This window comes from Piliocolobus tephrosceles, chromosome 3, assembly GCF_002776525.5.
Source record: "Piliocolobus tephrosceles isolate RC106 chromosome 3, ASM277652v3, whole genome shotgun sequence".
NCBI classification, from domain to species: Eukaryota; Metazoa; Chordata; class Mammalia; order Primates; family Cercopithecidae; genus Piliocolobus; species Piliocolobus tephrosceles.
The window spans coordinates 131,612,842-131,633,598 of NC_045436.1; the positions used below are offsets into that span (position 1 = coordinate 131,612,842).

General features: G+C 43.7%; 1 pseudogene; it reads right to left on the reverse strand.

Annotated features, from left to right (window-relative positions):
* Nucleotides 1–5,753: 5,753 nt before the first annotated feature.
* On the reverse strand, nt 5,754–6,310 carry LOC111526473 (annotated as a pseudogene).
* Nucleotides 6,311–20,757: the final 14,447 nt, after the last annotated feature.

Below are 20,757 nucleotides of genomic sequence, written 5' to 3' on the forward strand. Positions count from 1 at the left end.
GAAAATTACATGGCCACAACCTAGCTGCAAGAGAGGCAGGACAATGTAGGAGCACTGTAACAAACACATCACATCCCCTTGGCCACCTCTGATCTCAGCCATGGCTACAGTGGACAGTCACCTTATCTGAGCTCAGATGCTGCTCCCACTGACAGCATCCTCTCTGTGCAAGGTAGCCTGTTCTTCAGCTTTCTGCCCCAGGCTCTTCTCCAGCACCCTAGAGCACACAAGTCTGTCTAAGTCTGTTTTGTGCTGCTATGACAGAATGCTACAGATTGGCAAGCAATGGAAGTTTTGGGGGGCTCATGGTTCTGGAGACTGGGAAGTCCAAGATCAAAATACCACATCTGGTAAGGGCCTTCTTACTGCATTGTAACATGGCAGAAGTTATCACATGGTGGCAGAAGGCATGCAAGAGAGAGAGAAAAGTCTGAGCTCACCCTTTATAAGGACACCACTACTGAGGTAATAAACCCACTCCCTTGATAATGGACCTAATCACCTCTTAAAAGTCCCATCTCTCAATAATGTTGCATTGGGTGTAAAGTTTCCAGCACATGAACTTTGGAGGACATATTCAAACCATAGCACAGTCCCACTAAGTGCAGGGAAGTTAATGTCTCTCTCAGCAATTTGTAACCCCTAGGGATGAAAGCTAGGGGGTGAATTCTTTCATTTAGGTGAATAGCTCTAGGAAGCATTCTGTAGCTTTCTCACCTTGTAACACATCCTCCCTCTCAACATCACACTCTCTGCTCCCTCACTCTTGCTGCAGGTGATCCCTCTTCAGTGAGCCACCTGCGACAAGTACCTCTATCAGACTCTGCATTTGGGGTAACTCAAACTAAGGCAAGAGCTCGTGGAAAGTCTAGTGAGCACGAACTGTTCTCAGACAGCAGACTGCAGGGTTTTACCTGTCAACTTAAAGGAAGGAAAAGTTTAGAGATGGGAGAACCTGTTGCAGAATTACAAGTTAAGGCCTCAGGGGTTCTGCTCAGTCCTTACTTCTCTATTTTCCCAAGCGAAAGAGAGGACAGAAGATCAGAGAGGAAGATTTGTTTCCTGAGGCCTGCTTCTGAGGCCTGAAGTGCCCCAACATTGTAACAAATAGCTATAACAATGGTTATGGGATTATTAGCTAGCAACCATGGACAAAACCCAACATATACATACATACACACACACACACACACACATATATATATAAAATATAAAATCATAATATCACACCTAATAAGTGGGCAAACGTTTTTAAAAGATGTTATTAACACTGGAAGGACTTGAAGAAATTAGCATTCTCAGTTAGTCAGTGGCTTTATAAATTGCAACTTTGCTCTTTGGAAAGGTAATTTGGCAATATGTTTCAAGAGATCATTAAAATATTCATATTATCTTGATCAGAAAGTCTCCCCAACCCCCACCTTTGTATGACTGTGTCTCTTGTATAACTTAGCACTTACTGTGTCAAATTGAGATATTGATGATCAAGTAGATGTGATTAGGGTATAATCACCTTCCTGTTTGGACTGACCTCACCTCAAGGAGATGAAGGCCCCCGTGTCAGTCATACAGAGAAGCCCATTCTCAGATAAGAAGCCAAAACTCAGAGAGACGCTAAAAGGAACTTAAATCCTAGAGAAACATAAATTTAGGCATCACCTGGTGTCTTACCTAGTGGATGTTCAGATAGCACCTGTCACAACAAGAAGTCCATCAACAATGTGGGAAGGGGCTCTGTGATGAGCCACAAACTGAAGGTTAGGGATTTTTTTTTTCTTTTTTTTGAGATTGAGTCTTGCTCTGTCTCCCAGGCCAGGCATGGTCATGGCTTACTGCAGTCTTGATCTTCCAGGGAACCTCCCACCTCAGCTTCCTGAGTAGCTGGACAAGTGCACGCTACCATGGCCAGTTAATGTTTTCATTTTTTGTAGCAACAAGGTCTCTATTTTGCCCAGATTGGTCTCGAACTCCCGAGTTCAAGTGATCCTCCTGCCTCAGTCTCCCAAAGTGCTGGGATTATAGGTATGAGCCACTAAGTCCAGTCTCTTGCTAGCTTTGATGAGGCAAACTGCCATGCTAGAGAGGTTCATGTGGTTAGAAGATAAGGCCAGCCAGTGGCCAGCAGCTTGCAAAGAACTGACGACTTCTTTTCTTTTCTTTACTTTTTTCTTCTTTTCTTTCTTTCCTTCCTTCTTTCTTTCTTTTTTTTGACAGGGTCTTGCTCTGTTGCCCAGGCTGGAGTGTAGTGGCACGATCCCAGCTCACTGCAGCCTCCACCTGCTGGGCTCAAGCAATCCTCCCACCTCAGCCTCCCAAGTAGCTAGGACTACAAGTGCACATCACCATGCCAAGCTAATTTTTTCATTTTTTTTTTTTTTGAGAGACGAGGGCTCACTATGTTGCCCAGGCTCATCTTGAACTCCTGAGCTCAGGCTATCTACCCCCCTTGGCCCCCCAAAATGCTGGGATTACAGGGCATGAGCCACTGTTCCTGGCTAGTTAAGGGATTTTATGTAGTCATTAAAGATTATGTTTAGCCCATGGGGGGAAAAAAACTTATATTCTAATTTTATATTATATTATATATAAAAGTAATTTCAGATAGACTAAATATTTAAACTCAAAAAATGTAAAACCCTAAAAGAAAAGATAGCAAAATTCTTTTAAATCATATTTAAGTGAGAAGACTTTTTAAACTAAACTGCAAAACTAAGAAATCATAAAGGAAGGGATATATGACTTTAACCACATAAAAATGCAATTTAAAAAAAATGATTCATTTCAAAGGCATAAATAAGTTACAGAAAAAACTTACAAGTTGGGATGAAATATCTTTAAAAAATAAATAACAAAAGGTTTATATCCATAGTGTATGTGTATATATATAGTATATATACACAGTATATGGTATGTGTGTGTATACCTATATAAATATATATAATTATATATGTATACCTATATAAATATATACACATACAAATATATATACACATATAAATACATATAATTATATACACATACATGTATACATATATGCATACATATATATAAATATAGATATAATTATATATATGTATACACACACACACACACACACACAGTACTTAAAAATCAGTGACAAAAGGCCAGGCACAGTGGCTCACGCCTGTAATCCCAGCACTTTGGGAGGCCAAGGCAGGCGGATCACGAGGTCAGGAGTTTGAGACCATCTTGGCCAACACGGTGAAATCCTGTCTCTACTAAAAATACAAAAACTAGCCGGGTGTGGTGGTGATCACCTGTAGTACCAGCTACTCAGGAGGCTGAGGCAGGAGAATCGCTTGGACCTGGGAGGTGAAGGTTGCAGTGAGCCGAGATCGCACCACTGCATTCCAGCCTGGCAACAGAATGATAATCTGTCTCAAAAAACCAAAACAAAACAAAAATGACAAAAACAAAAATAACCCAACAAAAAATTGTTACATGCGAATAAATAATTAGGAAAAGAAATGCAAAAAGATGATCAGTTTTGCCTGTAATTAAATAAATGAAATTAAAAGAAACAAAATATATTTTGTCCATTACACTGGCAAAAGTAAAAGTTTTTAATTGGATAATATCCAGGGTTGATGAAAGTCTGAAAATTTTGTGGTTTTTTTTTTTTTTTTTTTCCAGAGGGAAATCTAACAGCATCTATTAAAATTTTAAGTGTTTATGTCCTTTGCTCCATCATGTCCACTTCTATAGAAATACTTTTGTAAATTGATAGCAATATACACAATTTATATTCTTTACAGTACTGTTTCTACTAGTGAAAAAAATTAAAAATAAACCAATGTCCTTCAATATAGGAGTGGTTAAATAAACTACCTCCATATTTTCACAGGATCCTTGGGGTGTCACCTTGTCAGCTGGAAACCTCTGTGGCTGGTGGCACCTTTGCCCAAGTTCTGCTGAGGCCCACTGGGCTTGTTCCACTCACTCAGCCCAGAAGGCTGCTTTTGGCTTGTGCTACCAGCCTGGATTCCATGCCTGCCAAGGGCAAGCCAGGTGCAGAGCACCAAGGGGTGTGTGAGCAAGCATGGGGTCTGATCATGTCCATAGCTAGGCATGCCAGCTGTGGCAGGGCAGGCAGCTTCAGGCATTGGCACAGGCACTGGCTCTGTGCCGGGCTGTGGCTGGACCAGGCATACCACAAGTAGTTTCCACTGCAGGTGCCAGAGAACATCGTGGTGCTCAGAAGCTTGGAGGCACCAGGAACCACAAAACCCTAAAGAGGGTGTCACAGCCCTGGCTCAGGGAGCCCCTCAGTCTGGGCTCCCTGAAAGGCTACACCTCTTCTCTTCCTTTCATTGCTTGCAACGTGGGTGAGTGGGGGTGTGTGTTTAGCCCTGTTTGTGTTACAGCTCTTTCAGTTCTGCCATTTGGTGGGTCTTGAGTTCTTGTCCCACACCCAGGAAGAATGAGGTACATGGACAACTAGAGGATGAGCAAGGTGAAGGGGTGCTTTATTGAGTGACAGTACAGCTCTCAGGAGACCCGAAGTGGGTAGCTCTTTCCGGAAGGCAGGTCTCCCACTGTCTCTGCAGCCCTCAGGAGAGAGGAGACCCAGAATGGTTAGCTCCTCTTTACAGGCAGGTTGTCCAGTTGTCTCTGTGAGGTTGACTGAGTCCTGGGGTTTCAAGGGCTTCAGAAGGGAGGAAGTACATGCTGATTGGTCCATGGGTGGCCATGGGTGGCCATGAGTGGGCCCAGAAAAAACACCATAAGTTTTCACTTGGGTCTGTGGAACTGGCAGCCCAGCCCCCAGACTTCTGGCCATCCCTGCCTTGAAGGTGGGGTTTCACTGGGGACCCACCCTTTTCTGCCCAGGAGCCTGTCTGCCTCCCACTGCTGCTTATGGCACTCAGGCTGTTCATGCCAAGGGGTGCCTGCAGACCTGCACTGAACCACCTTCAGCCCCCACCTTGGCTTCCCTCCCATGCTCTTGGATGCCCAAAGCCCAGAGGGGACTGATGTGGCAGAGGGCTGGCCTGTTAGTACTGCCCCAAGCATATATGCATCTAGCTGGATCTGGACAGCACCTGGGCTTGGCCACAACGTTGCTCCAAAATTGGAGTGGGTCCCAGGAGCGGGGAGAGGCCAGGCAGTGGGAGCAGGCACTTCTGAGTCTGTGGGGGAAGGGGGGCTTCCCAGGCCCCCAAGAGCACAGGGATGTCCTGGTCCACAGCCGCAGCTGGGCGGCTGCAGTTGTGCCTGGGAGTGCGGGGCTCCCACCCCACCAGAAGGGGGTGGGGCTCCTGCCTGTTTCCAGCTCCCACTACCTCCTCGGAGTGAACAGCCCCAGCTGCACTTCCCCGGCTGCAACCAGTGTCTTTGCTGTAGCTGCTCCAGATGGGCTGCTGCCATCATCAATAAGTGGAATGAAATTTCATGCAGCCACTGAAAAGAAAGGTTTAAATCTATAAACATTGCCATGAAAATAACAATAAAGAGGTGGTATGTATAATATCCTTTTGTTGTTGTTTGGTTTGTGGTTAAAAAAGAAAATAGAATAATAATGTGATAGTAAATGTATAAAAATAAAAGTGGGGAGGTGGGGGAAGAAGAGAAATACATACCAAACAGTTATAGTGAGGATCTTGAGTGGTGTGGATGAAATTATAGAGAATTTTCCCATTTCCATAGTATTCAAATTATTATTATTATTATTATTATTATTATTATTATTACTATTACTATTCCTTTTGACTGCATTTATTTTAATGCTGAATTTACTCCTGTGCCATAAGTTTTTGTTTCTTCAGTTTCTTCTGGTATATCTTTTTTTTTCTGGGTAAACCTTCTCTTCTGGTTTAGGAACAATCTGTTCCTTTTCAGTTAGGATCTTCTCTGTGTGGCAGGGAGAGCTCATGTATGGGTTAATCCGACCATGAGCTCTGTAGGTCCAGCGGCGCATCTTAGGTGCTTTGTTCACTTGGATATGCTCAATGACTGGAGAATCTACATCTAAAAACGTAAGTTCAGCATTACTCTCTGCATTTTTAAGCATGTGCACCAAAAATTCAGCACTCTTTTTGGGCCACCGACCTTGTGTCCAGCCCCACTGCATGGCTTGGGCACACCTGCCAACTCCACCATTGTAACTTCGGGATGGTACGCACTGTTTCTGTAAAGTGCCATCTTTCAGATACTTTGTGGCTTTTCATATATGCATACCCTTGATGGCCTAGGTAGTTTCACCAGTGTTCTTAAAGTGAACACGAAGATTGGAACCTCTTGATTTACATGATTTTTTGGGGTTCTCCAGGTCACACTAATAGCAAACCATTTTCACAGATTACCTCAGGCCGCTTAGGAAAAGAGAGCGTGTTCAAATTATTACAAACTGTAAACCTTTGTAATAATAAGAGCCAATATTTTATTGAGGGTTTGCTACCAAACACTATCCTCTGTTCTTTGCATGCATTACTGCCGTTAGTTATCTCAATTGTCTTTTGAAGCAAGTTCTGTTATTTTCTGTGAGGAATATAAGGCGTAGGTGAGGTTGAGTGTCAGATAGCAAGACAGTAAGTGGTGGAGTTAAATTTCAAACCCAGATCCTGACTCAATAGCCACTATATTATGGGGGTTCACACACGCACACACACACACACTCACAGAGTGCAGTTAAAATCTTTACAAGGGCAGTTACAAACAATAAAAATGCCAACAATATAATATCTGAAAAAGTGACCCACAAAATGTGTGTGCACTGTGATTTGTGATTGTTGCATACACAATATGCATCTGCAAAAGGACTATAATCATTTGCATGATGGCAATCTTTTTCTTTATTTGTCAAATTGCAGAAGTAGGCACCAGCCATGAGCCGAGAGTTGAGCTCATTTATACACAGTTCAGATGGCCAGGCTGGATTAGCTTTCCTCCTTCCTACACCACCACCCTGGGCTCATCATGCCACAGCATCATTGTCAGTGTCACTGTTAACCTCCCCAAACAGTACCACAAATTTTTGAGGGAATCGAGGATCAGAGAGGTAAAGTGTCTTGGACAAGGCGGGACAGTGAGGAAGCAGCCAAGCATGGATGTAACCCAAAGATTTTCCAGGTTTGGCCCAGTGTTTCTACTTCCTACTGTGTTGCTGTTTCATTTAATCTTATTTCTTCCTCCTCTATCTAAGAACAGGAGGCTATTCTCTCATGTTCTTCTCTGAGTTTTTCTCTCTCCCCCTACTCCTCCTCCCTCTGCACCTCTCCTTTCTCTCTCCTAACCTGGCTCCACTGCTTCATTGCCCTGCACATGCCCACAATGGCCACTCTGGCTCACAACCCACCTAATTTAGTATGCACCGGAACTTCACTCTGCTTACATTCCAACTCATGTATTCAAGTCAACCCCTGCATCACATGGGTGTTAGTCAATAGATTCCAGTAACACTTGGGCCTATTTTCCATCCCAATCAATACTAAAATATATCTATTACACTGTTTCTTGTTATTACCACAGAAAATTCTATTTATCTATGATACAAATTTCCACAGATTTTTAACAATAGCTTTGTAGGAATCCACTCATAAAAAATTAAAAGGAGGTGGCCGGGCATAGGGACTCATCCCTGTAATCCTAGCACTTTGGGAAGCCAAGGTGGGTGGATCACCTGAGGTCAAGAGTTCAAGACCAGCCTGGCCAACATGGTAAAACACTACTCAGGAGGCTGAGGCAGGAGAATCGCTTGAACCCAGGAGGTGGAGGTTGCAGTGAGCCAAGATCGCGCCACTGCACTCCAGCCTGGGTGACAGAGTGAGACTCCATCTAAAAAAAAAAAAAAGAAAGAAAGAAAAAAGAAAAATTAAAGGGCTGGGATCATCAGAATGGAATTTTTAATTGTTGAGGGAGAACGAGAAGAGAATAAAATCTCCAGGCATTATTAAACACAGAGTTGTAGATACTCTGCTTCAAAGGATTTTGGACAAACTGCCAGGAGGTCAAACATTTCCAGTTTCAGTGGAAACATAATTTAACTAATTTCCTAGAAAAGAAAGCACATAGTTAATCCAAGTCTGCTAATTAATCTAAGAGAACACACTGGCTCTTGATGGCATTTTCCCCTTTGGGAGAGGAAAAAATAACCCTGCTTATAAATTAGTGTTTTCTTAAACAGACAGACTGAAATTTACTGCAGCTCTTCAGGGATTTTCAGCTTCAATATACCAGTGGGAAAGTTCTTCCTTGCTTGCATACATATGCTCTGTTGCCCCATTGGCAGAGGCCTCCCTCCCTTACTTTCCCTTCTTCCTCTCTTGCTTCTCCTTTCCTTCTTCCCTTCCTCCCTTCCTTCATTCCTACAACAAATACTTATTGAACACCTACTACATGCCACATATTGTTATGTCCTAGTGTACAGCAGTGAACAAAAAGTAGTAAATAAATATGCTAGATATATTAAGTACTTTGGGGAAATACAATGCAAGAAAGGGTCAGGGAGTGCTGGTGGGGTGACATGGCTTGGCCATGTCCCCACCCAAATCTCATCTTGAATTATAGTTTCCATAATCCTCAAGTGTCATGGGAGGGACCCAGTGGGAGGTAATTGAATCATGGGGGCGGTTACCCCCATGCTGTTCTCATTATAGTGAATGAGTTCTCACGAGATCTGATGGTTTTATAAGGGGCTTTTCCTCTTTTGCTCAGCACTTCTCCTGCTGTCACCATGTGAAGTAGGACGCGTTTGCTCCCTCTTCCACCATGATTGTAAGTTTCCCGAAGCCTCCCTAGACATGCTGAACTGTGAATCAATTAAACTTGATAATTTCTTCATAAACTACCCAGTCTCAGGTATTTCTTTATAGCAGCGTGAAAACGGACTAATACATGAGGGCACGCTGAGATTTTAAATAAATGGCCAGGGAGGACTCATTAAGAAGGCAACACTTGAGCATAAACCCAAGCAGGTGAGGGAGGAAGCTTTGCAGCTATCTGGGGCAAAACCAACAGGAAAAGTGCTGCCACTGGAGTGTGGCTGGAAGTTTGAGAGCAGCAAGGATCAGGCCTGGAATTACAGGAAGGCAGAGGAGGTGAGTTGAGCAAGTGCAAGACTGGATCTTGTCTTTCTTTCAAATTTTTATGATTTGTATATCATTAATTTTTTCACATTCATTTTGATATTGCATTAAAATATTACTGATCTTGACTACTGAGGTTTTGGCATCTTGAAGCAAGTACTCACTAGCTTCACTCTAGTCCAGGCCCAGGAGCCAATGTAGGGGAGCGGAGCAGGGGTGAGGGCGTGAGTTAGGGAGAGTGGTAGGAAATGAAGTCAGAAAGAAAGGAGCAGGGGAAGATGCTGAGGAGCTTGGCTTTTACTCTGAATAGGGTGGGAAGTCATTGAAGGGCTGTATTCATTTTCTGCCATGACAAACTACCATGAATTTATTGGTTTAAACAACACAAGACTGGGCGCAGTGGCTCACTCCTGTAGTCCCAGCACTTTGGGAGGCCGAGCGGGGTGGATCACAAGGTCAGGAGTTTGAGACCAGCCTGACCAACATGGTGAAATCCTGTCTCTACTAAAAATACAAAAATTAGCCGGGCTTGGTGGCGTGCGTCTGTAATCTCAGCTACTCAGGAGGCTGAGGCAGAATAATCACCTGAACCCGGGAGGCAGAGGTTGCAGTGAGCCGAGATTGAGCCACTGCACTTCAGCCTGGGTGACAGAGCAAGACTCTGTCTCAACAAAACAAAACAAAACAACCCACAAATCCATTATCTTACAGTTCTATAGACCAGAAGTCCAACGCAGGTCTCACCAGGCTAAAATCAAGCTGTTAACAGGGCTGCTTCCTCACTGGGAGCTTTGGGTGGGAATCTGTTTCCTGCTCATTAGGTTTGTTCACAGACTTTAGGGCCATGCAGTTGTAGAACTGAGGTCCCCTTTCCCTTGTAGTTGGCTAGTGGCTCCCTTCCTCCATTTTCAAAGCCAGCAATGGAGGGTCAGGCTCTTTTCATGTCACATTTCTCTGATCCATTTTTCTGTCTTCCTCTCCTACTGTTGAAGACTCATGTGATTAGACTGGGCTCCCCTGGATAATCCAGGATACTCTCCTCATCTCAAAGTCCATACCCTAAGCACATGTACAAAGTCCCCTTTGCTATGTAAGGTAACATTTTCACAGGTTCCAAGGATTAGGATGTGAACATCTTTGAGGAACCATCATTCTGTCCACCACAAGGGCTTTGAGCAACGGAGCAACTGCTCACTCTGCAACCGAGAATGTGTCAGTCTAGTTGCTCTGTTGAAAATAGCTGGGGGTGGGAGGAGGAAGGCCAGGGAGGATAGGGCAAGAAGCAGGAAGCTGGTATAGAGGCTGACACGATAATTCAGGGGAGAAATAATGGTAGTTTGGACCAAGGTAGGGGGTAACTCTGGAGGAGTCAAGGCTAGATAAGGTGACAATAGGTTTCAGATGTCAAGTTGGCTAAGCTACTGTCCTCAGTTATTCAATCAAACGCTAATCTGGGTGTTGCTCTGAAGGTATTTTATGGACATGATTAAAGTCCTTAATCAACTGACTTTCAGCGAGGGAGATAATCCTAGATGGAAGGTGGGCCTCATCCAATCCATTAAAAGGCCGTAGAGGAAATGAGGGTTCCCTGATGAAGAAATTCTGCCTTTGGATGGTAACTCCGCTCATGCCCAGGAGTTCCAACCTGCCCTTTCTGACAGCCTGCCCTGTGGATTTCCCACTCGCCTAACCAGTCCCATGATTATGTGAGGCAGGAGAATCGGGCCTGGAGGCAGGGAACCTCATGGCTTCCTAGAACTAAATCAAATGGAAATACTGCAGCTGTGACAGGAACTATACTCGTCATTTACATAGAATCTACACCAAATAAATAACTTTGTAACCTCACTTTAGCCTCTTCATTTACATAGGGCATACACCAAGTAACCAATGGAAACCTCTAGATGGCATTTAAACCCCAGAAAATTCTGTAACGGGGCTCTTAAGCCCCTATGCTCGGCCACTCCAACCCCGTAGAGTGTACTTTCATTTTCAATAAATCTTTGCTTTTGTTGCTTCATTCTTTCCTTGGTTTGTTTATGTGTTTTGTCCAATTCTTAGTTCAAGATGCCAAGAACCTGGACACCCCCAACTGATAACATATGTAGGGCAGTTCCTTGCAATAGATCTCTAATATGACTCTCCTACTGGTTCAGATTCTCTGGTTGAATCCTGACTGATACATCCTGAATAAGTTTGAATGTGGAGCTGACCGGCTAAGCTAGTGTGTTGGAAGTGGGACGTGAGAAAGGGAAGTCCAGGATGTTTCCAAAGTCTTTTGCCCGGAGCAGCCAGAAGGATGGCTTAGGTATCTCCTCCTAAGGTAGGAATCACGAACGCAAAAGCCACCTGCAAAAGCCTGTTCAAGGGATGGCGAAGGAAGAGGCCCAGTTTCCCCCAAGGAAGCCCTTTCAGAGGGGGGATGTGTATAGGCAGGAATGGGTTGGAGTGCCTGGCCAGCCCTGATGTGGGCAAGCTCCAATTTAAGGGGGTGAAATAGGGAATAAAGTCACTGCTGTGCTCCATGCCACTCATCCAGAAACACTGTGGTTTTCCACTGCATTCTGGAATCCTCAGGAAATCTAGAGCAGATCTTTTTACTGTTCTCTGCTGTGAACCCCACCTCCCCTGCTGCTGTGTGCTCTGGGAACGAGTTAGCTGAACCCTGAGCCAAAAACCAACGAGGAGTGCTGAATAGAGACTTTATGGAGTTGCTCTGTGGGCTTTTCTTCTTGTGAAGGAACAGGGTGTGCTTGAAAGTAAAAAGGGAGTTCTTTTGTTTTGTTGTTGTTGTTATTGTTGTTTAAATCTTCCTGGAAGGCAGAAAGAAAGAGATAAAAAGGAAAAAACAGCATTTGTCACTTACAGTGCTCTGGTTAGCACAGTAGCTGGGCCCCTGAACCCTCTACAGGCCTCCCAAGCTGGCACTGAATAATATGTGAGAAGTGAAAGGAACTTTTCCATGAGTCTGGCAGCGCAGACAGACACTGAGGTGGCAGAGCTGTCTCTTCCCAGCCCACATGCAGAGAGGCCTGTGGCTCCTCCTTCCAGCCCGCACCCACTGGAGCTTCTCAGACGGGCCGTGTCCTGAGAAGGATGTTGCCAATGCAGATGTTTGAGAGGCTCACTGATGAACAAATCAACAGAGCAGATTTAATCTGAAGAGATCCAAATATTGTGCTTCTTTGGACTCATGGAAATGGCGAAAGATTTAACATCAGGAAGCACTTAAGTCAGCTAATTTCTAGAGCCTTCTTCCTCCCTGTTACTTGATTCTAGATTGGATCACCAGTTAGATGTCAGAACCAGACCTTTTTATCCAGACAAATACCAATTAGTTGTTTTTCCTTCCGAAGCCAAGTCCTCCAGTTTCAGGTAGACTTCAGCTGATTTCTGCGAGGTCTTTGCTTTCTCTCCGCCAGAATACTCACCGCTGAGGTAACAGCAGAGAAGGTCCTTAGCACCTTGTATCGGTATAGGAAAGAAAATGACAAATGTTTGTCTCACCTCTTTTTGCTGCTGATCTCTACAGGAAAGCAAAAAGCCCTGAAGAGCCTGACTTGGAACAAAAACATGCACCATACAAGATTTTTATGAGGATTAAGTAACTTGGGCTAAAATATTTTGGAAGCTGCCAAGGGCTCTACAGACCAGCTATACAGAGGCATTTGCTGAAAACTGGCCTGGATTGACAAGCGCAATGCAAACGTAAGGAGCTGAACAGCGTCTGGAGTCCCGGGGGAATGGCAGCCACACAAGGCATGTACCGTGCTGGGATGATGGGAAAACCAGTGTCTCAAGAGGAGACTGGAAGAGATTCTTGGCCCAGCAAAAAAGCTAAAGAGGGGGAGAAATTTTAGGTAGCAAAGCCAAAAGTAATAGTGATGTAAGATCTGTGAGGTTTCCCCTTTCTATTCACTAGGACCGTAGATGTATGAGAGACACATTCAGGGTTAAGGTCTCATTGGAGGACACATCCCAGAGGCCTGTGGGAAACCAGCTCAGAGGGGTCCTTGTTACCTGCATCTCAGAGCATGCATGGGGTGACAGACATGCAGAAGTAGGGGATTTGGGGAGTATAGGGAATTTGGTTTCTAGATGTATTTCCAGAGACGTTCCATTGGCCAAACTTCTTTTCTGATAAACGGGTGGTGTGCAGGCTAGCAAGAGACCTGAAGTGGCCATATCTGTCTCATATTTCAGCTATTCCCAGGAATGCTTGGCAAAGGAAAATGTGGGTGAACAGTTTGACAGCAAATTGCCTCGGAAGCTTGCAGAAGGGTGTACTCCTATGGAGGATGATAATAAAGCTAGTGTGCACTTATTGATTATGATGATGTGGGCTAGGCACTGTTCTAAGTATTTTATGTGTGTCAATCCATTTGATCCTCAGTACAATCCTATGAAGTAGGATGACTGTTTTTCCCTTTTAATGGATAAGGAAGCTGAGGCACAGAGTAGTTAAGTAATTTCCCCAGGTCATACAGGTAAAGCCAGGTTTCAAACTCAGACTGCCTAGCTGCATCATCTTCCATTTAAGTGGATAGAGCATACTTTCCAATCAGAAAATGAAACAGTAACATGCTAACAAGGGTGAATATTTGTTTGGACTAAGGTGGCCTGTAAAGACAGGATGTTACAACTTAGAATGCTAAAATGCTTTTGGTTACTGCATCAGTAAGGATGCTTTTGGCTGCAAGTAACAGAATAACAGAATAACTAACCAAAAATAGTTAAACAATAAGGACATTTATGATTTCACATAGCCATAAGCCTGGATGCAGTCCAACCTTTTAAGGTCAGGGATGTCATCAAGAATCCAGATATTTTCCATTTCTTGATTCTGTATTCCTCAGTGTGTCTGCCATGTCTCCCTCACACTTATAAGGTGGCTGTGACAGTTCCAGGCATCACATGGTAACAAGATTACATCCAGTGAAGAAGGAATTTCTCATAAGACAGTCAGCAGACTTTGCAGGTAAATTGGACAAAATCAGGTCTCATATGTATGTCCTAGCCTCAAGGGAGCTCAAAATGTGAATAGCTAGAATTCTCAACTCTATAGAAAGAATAAACAACTCTAGCAAGTAAGAAAAAGGTAGGGTGAGAGATGTTGGGCTACTGATTTGACCATTTACTTACTACATTTCTTTTTCCCTTTTATTTACTTCCAAGGTGAAGATACACAAAGGATAGATCAAGGTCATGATTTAACGCAGATGGTTGAATTATGACCAAAAAAAAAAAAAAAAAAAACACCCGTAGTTAGCTTCAGCCATATTTCTGACCTGAGGTTGGGCTTAAGGTCTACACAGCTGGAAAACATCCATTTCTGATGTCAGCTACATTATTCCCTGATGAGAACAGTGCCAGCAGTGAACCCCTCATCGCTCCTCTCACCCAACCCCCACCTTTGCGTCCCAGGGTATTATCAGTTGTGTCAGCCTAGAGTCTCTGAGTTTGGTCTGGCTCTGCCTCTCCCCCATCCATTTAGAAACAATCTATTTCTGTTTCTTTCTCTCTCTCTCTCTCCTGCTTCAATCTCATGTCCTCCTGCTGACTCTAAAGAGACAGCTGACCAATGTGGGAAAGATTTAAACTGGGTTATTCTCTCTTAATATAATTTTTGTAAAATACTATAAATGAATTTCTTCCTGGCCGCCAGAGAGAAGTACTGCTATTTCTAGCACCAGACTGACAGGAATGGTGCCTGTTAGGATTAAGTTCAGCTGCAATGGGAACATTAAATATGGCTTAAACAAGACTGGGCTATATTTCTTGCTCATATAAAAGTCCTGGTATTGTCACCAGAAGGGGGTCCTGATGCAGACCCCAAGAGTGGGTTCTTACATCTTGCACAAGAACGAATTCAGGGAGAGTCCACCAAGTAAAGGGAAAGCAAGTTTATTAGAGAAGTAAAGAAACAAAATAATGGCTACTCCATAGACAGAGCTGCCCAGAGGGCTGCCAGTTGGCTACTTTTATGGTTATTTCTTGATCACATACTAAACAAGAGGTGAATTAATCATGAGTTTCCGAAAAAATGGGGGAGGCAATTTCCAGAACTGAGGGTTCCTCCCCTTTTTAGACTATATAGGATAACTTCTGGAAGTTGCCCTGGCATTTGTAAACTGTCATGGCACTGGTGGGAGTGTCTTTTAGCATGCTAATGCATTATAATTAGCATACAATGAGCAGTGGGGACCATCAGAGGTCACTTTTGTTGCCATCTTGGTTTTAGTGGGTTTTGGCTGGCTTCTTTACCACATTCTGTTTTATCAGAAGGGTCCTTGTGACCTATATCTTGTGACACCAGCCCTGCTGAGCTGCTGTTTCATACTGTGACTAAGAATGCCTAACCTCCTGGGAATGCAGCCCAGTAGGTTTCTCTTCATTTTACCCAGCCCCTGTTCAAGTAATGAAGTCACTTTGGTTCCAACACCTCTGACAGTGTAAGCAACTCAGGCTAGTTAGAGCGCTCCACAGTCAACTGACCCCAGGCTGCTCTGGGCTTCTGCTTTTGTGGCTGTATCACAGTCCACAGAAGCCCTTCAGTCATCACATCTGCCTTCCAAACAGCAGGATGGGTGAAGAGGGGATGACAAGCCAAAGAGCATATGCCTCCTATAATTTATGGAAATTTCTTGGAAGTTATCACACAGCGTTGCCACTTACATTCTGTTGGCCAGAACATAGTCACATGGACACATCTTGCCACAAGTGTAGCTAGGAAATAGCATTCTATTAGTCAGGGTTCCCCCAGAGAAGCAGAACCAATGGATGTGTATATATATAGAAAAAGATTTATGATAAGGAATTGGCTCACATTATTACAGAAGTTAGGAAGTCCAAAATCTGCAGGGTAAACAGGCAGGCTGGAGATCCAGGAAAGGCTGGTATCCTAGTTCTAGTCCGCTGTAGAATAAGAAAGAGCCAGTGCTGTAGATGAAGTCTGAAGGCAGGCTGCTGGAGAATTCTCTCGTCAGGAGAGGAAGATAACATATTCTATTTTATTCAGGCTTTGTGATCTATTCTTTTCTTTTTGGTCTATTCAGGTTTTCAACTGGTTGGATGAGGTTCCTCTACATTATGGAGGACAGTCTGCTTTACTCAAAGTCCATCAATTTAAATGTTAATGTCATCTAAAAGTGCTCTCACAGAAAACACCCATAATAATGTCTAACCAAATATCTGGGCACACTGTGGTTCATCCAAGATGACACATAAAATTAACCATCATGGGCATCTTCATTTGGGGCAGCCCATGGTGTCTGTACTCTAGGGGAAGGATCGGCAAACTACAGTCCACAGGACAAATCTGTTTTTGTAAATAAAGGTTTTGGGAACTCAGCCACACTCATTCATGTGCATATTGTCTATGGCTGCTTTTGCATTACCATGCCAAAGCTGAGTCTTCTAATGAGACCATATGGCTTACAAAACCAAAATTATGTACTGTATTTGACTCTGTACAGACTAGCTGATCCCTATTTTAGGCAGTTATGCGCCCAGCTAAATACTGGGATTATTTAGAGAAAGAGAAAGGAAATTGTGGTAGGCTGATAGCAATCTTGACCCACAGCAGCATGAAGGACTTGCTGCTGAGATCTTCTAAGAAATCTCCCAGCCATTCAGCAACAATTTTTTTTGTGTGTGTGCAATCTATGAGATATTGAAGGAATTATAAAGAAGTACAAGCCATTTCCCCCAATCTCAGGAACTTAGTGGATTAACTTTGTGGAAAGCAATGGTCTTTGGCTGAGTTGAGGCTGAATTATTAGCCATGTGATCAAACTTCTCAAAACTTCAGTTTTCTCATCTCTAAAATGATCATGATCCTATTACCTCATCAGGTTGCTATATAAATTAAATAAGGTCATTTACATGGTGTCTAGCATATCATAAACCCTTTCTTCTTGTCTGATAGTGACAACAATGATAACTAATAGTAATTAAGCTTTATCTGTGTGCTGGGCTCTGGGAAAGGGTTCTTCATGTATTAACTCACTTAATCCTCACAACAGCCCTCCGAGGTAGAAACAATCATTATCCCCATTGTATGAATGAGAACATTGAGAGATGAGGTATCTTGGCAAAGAGTGCCTAGTTAGAGCAGAGCTGTGATTCAAACCCTGCTTGCCTGATTTCTGAACCCAAGAGCCTACCTGCCAGTGTGTCCCATAGCCTTCCCATGTCAGAGCCCTCCTGCCATCATCTCCTTCCCCCTCTGGCTGTAAGACATTCATAGTGTAACTGAGAAAGCAGAGCATATTCAAATAAAAAGCAAATTCATAACATAAGGCAGTGGAGGTGAAGTGCCAAGTGAGCAGTATCACTCAGATACGGAGAGGTTCCAGTCCTGCAGAGCGCTTAGGGGAGGTGTCGTAGCAGGGATGGGGCCAAATTGGGTCATGATGGACCTACAGGATTTAGAAGACAGGAAGACGCTGTGCAGCCATGGGGAGTGGAGTGGGTAAGGCTTTGAGGTGGGAAAGAAATAGCACAATTAAGGAATAACAAGTAAATAATCCTGCCTAAATCACAGGATTCTTACTGGGAGTCCCGAGAGAGCAATTTGGAAATGAAGATTAGAATTAAATGAAGGAGCTTGAATGTCTGTCTAAAAAGCTTCCCTGTATTCGGTAGACACTGAGTACTCATTGGAAGGTTTTGAATGGTGAAATCACGTGATGGCAGCAGTGTCTTTAGGAATAACATGGTGGTTTTGGAAGTGATGACTGAGGTCCGGGGGCTGGGAGACTAGTTGAGAGGCTTTTGAAATAATCTAGACATGATGTAATGAGAACTTGAAGTGGAGTGTTAGCACAGGCATGGATGGAATGGCAGGAAGGTAGGAGACATCACATGAGCAGAATAGGGGCACTTGGTGACTTCGTCTGGGAGTGAAGACGGGGAGGGGCAGGATGACTGCCAGGCTTTCAGCCTGGGTGATGGGAGAATTTTGTTCTAAACAGAAGCAGAAGAGGCAGAGGGGAGCTCCATCTGCCACCCCACCTCCATGAGGTCTCTGTCTCCACTGAGCACCTTCACTTACTCAGCCGTCACCAGATACCTCGAAGCAGCCAGCCATCTCCTTTCTTCTTTGCTGTAAGGTGCCACTTCCACCAGAGAAGAACCTAGGGCAGCAAGGAAACCTGGCCTTTGGGTCAAATAGATAGGAATTTACCTCTGCTCTGTCCGTCGCTGGCACTGTAACCTTGAGCACATCTCAATCGCCCTGAGATTTAGTCTCTTTAAACTAGGGATGACAATACCTACTTGATAGAGTACTTGCGAGTTATATAACAAACACAAAGCATTTAGTATTGTGTCTGGCATGTAGTAGATGCTCAATCATAATGGCTAACACATCGTGCTTGAAACAGGCAGTGCTCTAACTGCTTTACATCGAATCACTCGGCTACTCCTCTCAACAGTCCTGCAAGGTGGATACCACTCTTAACCTTCAACTTACAAAGAAAGGAGGTACACAGAAGACACAGAACTCACCAAGGTCACAGGGACTAGGTGAGGATGAGCCAGGCTGCATCCAAGCAGCCCAGCTTCAGGGTCTGTATTCTTCACCACTACCCAGAACTTATATCAATAAGCAAAGCTAATATTTACAATAACAGGAAGCAAAAATAGCAAAAAGTTCCCTCTAAGGGGGAGTGTTATAATATACTTAACCATCAGAATGGCTAAAGCACTGATCTGTGAGAGTGGCAACTGGTCATAGCCCGGAGCTGGTCCTTTAGGTCCTCTTTGGTTACTGGATCCTGGGAGGATGAATGAGGAAGTGGTCTCAGGCAGGGGGTGGAGTTAAGTGGCTGTGGAAGGTACTTAGCAGGCTCAGGCAGCAGCTTTTTTTGCCCTTAAACTTTTATTTTAAGTCCTGGGGTACACGTGCAGGATGTGCAGTTTACATAGGTAAACGTGTGCCATGGTGGTTTACTGCACAGAACAAACCATCGCTTAAGTATTATTAAGCCCAGCACCCATTAGCTATTCTTCCTGATGCTTTCCCTCTCCCCAACCCCCACCCGACAGGCCCCAATGTGTGTTGTTCCCCTCCCTCTGTTCTCATTGTTCAGCTCCCACTTACAAGTGAGAACATGTGGTGTTTGGTTTTCTGTTCCTGCGTTAGTTTGCTGAGGATTACAGCTTCCAGCTCCAACCATGTACCTGCAAAGGACATGATCTCATTCCTTGTTATGGCTGCGTGGTATTCCATGGTATACATGTACCACATTTTCTTTATCCAGTCTGTTGTTGATGCACATTTGGGATGATTCCATGCCTTTGCTATTGTAAATAGTGTTGCAATCAATATACATCTTTATATATGAAAATATATGTATCTTTATAATAGAATGATTTATATTCCTTTTGGTATATACCCAGTAATAAGATTGCTGGGTCAAACGGTATTTCCGCTTCTAGATCTTTGAGGAATCGCCGCACTGTGGTTGAACTAATTTACATTCCCACCAACAGAGTAAAAGCGTTCCTTTTTCTCCACAACTTTGCCAACATCTGCAGTTTCTCGACTTTTTAATAATTGCCATTCTGACTGGTGTAAGATGGTATCTCATTTTGGTTTTGATTTGCATTTCTCTGATGATCAGTGATGTTGAGCTTTTTTTTTTTTTTTCTTTTGAGACGGAGTCTTGCTCTGTCACCCAGGCTGGAGTGCGGCGGCACAATCTCTGCTCACTGCAACCTCTGCGCGCCCCTCCCTCGGGTTCAAGCGATTCTCCTGCCTCAGCCTCTCGAGTAACTGGGATTGCAGGCACTTGCCACCATGCCCAGCTAATTTTTGTATTTTTAGTAGAAACAGGGTTTCACCATCTTGGCCAGGCTGGCCTTGAACTCCTGACCTCATGATCCACCTGCCTTGGCCTTCCAAAGTGCTGGGATTACAGGTGTGAGCCACCGCGCCTGGCCTGAGCTTTTTTTCATGTTTGTTGGCCGCATGAATGTTTTCTTTTGAGAAGTGTCTGCTCATGTCCTTTAGGACAGCAGCTTTAAACAACTCATACAGAAAGTTCAATATCTTAACTTCCAGTGTGACAGGATGGGTGTGCCCTGGGTGAATACCAGAACTGGTTGTCATTTTTCAGTGTTCCCTGATCAACCTGTGGACAAAACAAACTGATTTTTAAGAACGTTCTCATTGTTGAATGTTATATTGATTTTTAAAATATATTTTATTATTAATACCATGCTTGAATTGTTTTTTAAAAAGACTTAAGGCAGCTTGTAGTTTAAAAAAAACCTTACAAATACAAATAAGATATGGATCATGTAAAAGTTTTTGTTATGGGCTAAATGTTTGTGTCCCACAAAATTCACAGGTTGAGATTCTAACCCCCCAAAGTGACAGAAGTGGGAGATGGGGCATTAAGGAGGTAAGTCAGTCACAAGGTTGGAATGCTATGAACAGGATTAGTGTTCTTATGAAAGAGACCTGGAGAGTTCTCTAGCCCTCATTCTGCCATCCATACGAAGACACAATAAGAGGACAGCTCTCTGGGAGCCAGGAAATGGCCCTCGCCACACACTGAATATCCTAATAATTTGATCTTACACTTTCTAGCTTCCAGAACTGAGAAATAAATGTTTATTGCTTATGCCACTCAGTTGGTGGTATTCTGTCATTGCAGCCTGAACTGAAACAGTTTTATGCTTGAAAACTTAAACTAAGAATGCA